This window comes from Chamaea fasciata, unplaced genomic scaffold, assembly GCF_029207755.1.
Source record: "Chamaea fasciata isolate MVZ Bird 193981 ecotype frontalis unplaced genomic scaffold, bChaFas1.0.hap1 SCAF_75, whole genome shotgun sequence".
NCBI classification, from domain to species: Eukaryota; Metazoa; Chordata; class Aves; order Passeriformes; family Sylviidae; genus Chamaea; species Chamaea fasciata.
The window spans coordinates 47501-50000 of NW_027094160.1; the positions used below are offsets into that span (position 1 = coordinate 47501).

Here is a 2500-nt window from a genome sequence, read left to right on the forward strand (position 1 = left end):
TCTCGGGCGGCCGGGCCGCGTCCCCGCTCCGGCGGGGCGGCCCGAGCCGCGGCCGTCGTCTCGGGCGCGGTGCCGGGTTACTGAGGGAAACCCCGGGGTCCCGAGACGGACGCCGCGGCGAAGGCGGCGGATGTCGGGCGCGCCCCCGCCGGCGGACGCTCCCCCGAGGGCGGCAGTGGGGGAGGCACCCCGGCGGGGCCATGCAGGTCGTTTCCCTCGCCCCAGGGCCAGGTACCTAGCGCTCCGCGTCTCGGCGGTCCGCCGGTCTCCTCGCCTCGGCGTCGCCAAACGCCGAAGGAAGCCGGGGGGGCCGAAAGGCCGCCGAGCCCGGGCGGAGGTTCAAAGACTCGGGCGGTTCGGCGCGGGCCCGCCGCCGGCGGCGGCGGCGGTGGCGACGGCGGCGGCGGCGGCGGCAGGTGTGCCGGGCGGTGGCGCGGGCGCCCTCGAAGGGGTGGGGAGCCACTCCCGCCGATCCCCTGCGGCGGCGCGTTCCGTTGCGACCGGCCGCGCCTCCTGGTCGTCGTCGTCGTCGTTGCCGCCGTCGTCCCGCCGCGCGCGCGGGGCCAACCCGCGCCGCGCCGGGGAGGGGCGCCCTGCCCCCCCCTCTCCGCGGCCCGGCCTCGGCGGAGAGGCCGCGGCGCGTGGCCGGGTCGGCCGCGGGGCCGGACCCCGCCCCCCCGCCTCGAATGCGGGCGCGACTGCCGGCGGAGGGCGCGTGCCCTCCGCCTTGCCTCAGCTGCGGGGTTTGGGCCGCCGGAGCCCGCCGCGCTCCCTTTCCTCGGCCGCCGCCGCGGCGGCGTCGCGTCGCGGCGCCGCTTCGGGCGCGGCGGCGCCTCTCCCCTCGACGGCCTTCCTTCTCCCGGAAGGCGCCGGCGGCGCCGCCCGCCGGCCGTCCTTGGCTCGGCCGCTGGCCCGCCCGGGCGAGCGCTCTGCCCGGTCCCTCCGTGGCCGGACGCCGACGAGTGCACGGCGACCCCGCGGCCGAGCGGCGGCGTCGCCGCTCGGCGGGTGTCCCCCCTCCGGGGGGACGGTCGGCCGCAAGGCGCCCGCCGTCGCCTGCGGCGGTCCCGGCCCGGGCCCCGCCCGTCGCTTCCCCGTCGCCCTTTCCCGGGCCGCGCGCGGGCCGAACGGAAGGCGGTGCGGGCGGCCGCGGGGGCGCGCACCCGCCCGTTCTCTGAGCGGAAGCGAGGAGGGCGGGCGTTGCCCCCCCGGGCTCGGCCCCGTCACGCCTTCCGCCGGGCGCGTGCCCCGCGGAACAGGGGGTTCCCGGCGGCGCGAAGAGGCGGGGGGCGGTCCCGGGAGTGCGGCCGCAGAGGCGGCGGGTCTGCCGCCCGGCAGGCCCCGGGCGCCCGCGGTGCCGGCTCGGGACGCGGCGGCGCCTCGCCTCCGGCGCCGGCGCCGGCGGCGGAGCGCGGCCGGCAGAGGCGCCGGCCTCGCGGCGGGAGCGGTCCCGCCGGGGGCGCGTCGGCGAGGCGGCGGTCGCCGCGCGTCGTTCTCGGGCGTCGTAAGGCCGCTGGGGAGAGCGGGTCGGCCGCGTCTCCGGGGCGGCGGCGCGGCGCGAGTCCGCGGAGCGGTCGAGGGGAAAAGGGAAAAAGCGCGAGCGGGGGCCGACGGCCGCGCCCCCGGCTCAGGTGAGCGCGTCGTCCCGTGAAAGTGGCCGGGCGGGGCGCCGCGCCCCCGCGGTCCGGCGCGCGCCGCGCGGCGCGCCCTCCGTGCGGAGACCGGGCCGAGCCCGGGCGCCTGGGCCGCCTCCGAAGGTCCTCGCGCGTAGGCGGCGTCTCCCCTCGCGGGGGGAGGCGGTCGGGGGCGCGGGCCTCCCCGCCTTTCGGCCGGCCGGCCTTCGGACCGTTTCGTGCGGGGGGGGCGTTTCCCCCCCCCTCCTCCTCCTTTTCCTCCGTTCACGTGTGCCGGTACGGTTCGGAGCGAGGCGCGCCGCCACGGCGTCCTCGCCGCAAGCGAAAAAGGGGGCCGCTTCACGCGAGCGGTCCCGGCCCCTCCGCGCGCGCGGGGTCGGTGCCGAAAGCCAGACAACTCTTAGCGGTGGATCACTCGGCTCGTGCGTCGATGAAGAACGCAGCTAGCTGCGAGAATTAATGTGAATTGCAGGACACATTGATCATCGACACTTCGAACGCACTTGCGGCCCCGGGTTCCTCCCGGGGCTACGCCTGTCTGAGCGTCGCTTGACGATCAATCGCCGTCCCGGGGGGGCTCACCCCGGCGGCGCGGCTGGGGTCGCCTCGCAGGCCCGTCGTCCGCGGCGGCCGGCGGCGGCGGCGGCGGCGGCGGCCGGCCGGTGCCCGGAGGGAAGGGAGGCGGGCGCGTCGGCGAGGGAAGCGCTTTTTCCTCGGCGGCCGCCGTCCTCGTCCCACGCGGCCCGGCGGGCCGTCGTCGTCGCGGTCGTCGGCACCGCGCAGGGCCTTCGTCCCCCTAAGTGCAGACTCGGGGAGCGCTCCGTAGCTCCCCGCTCCCGGAGCGAGCCGCTGGGGCGGAGCTCGTC

The 2500-nt window shown here is 80.2% G+C and overlaps 1 non-coding gene across 1 annotated transcript; it reads left to right on the plus strand.

The window, feature by feature from the left end:
- Positions 1-2029: 2029 nt before the first annotated feature.
- Positions 2030-2182, plus strand: LOC136304365 (5.8S ribosomal RNA). Its single transcript, XR_010724515.1, has one exon. It is a non-coding gene; the product is annotated as a 5.8S ribosomal RNA (ribosomal RNA).
- Positions 2183-2500: the final 318 nt, after the last annotated feature.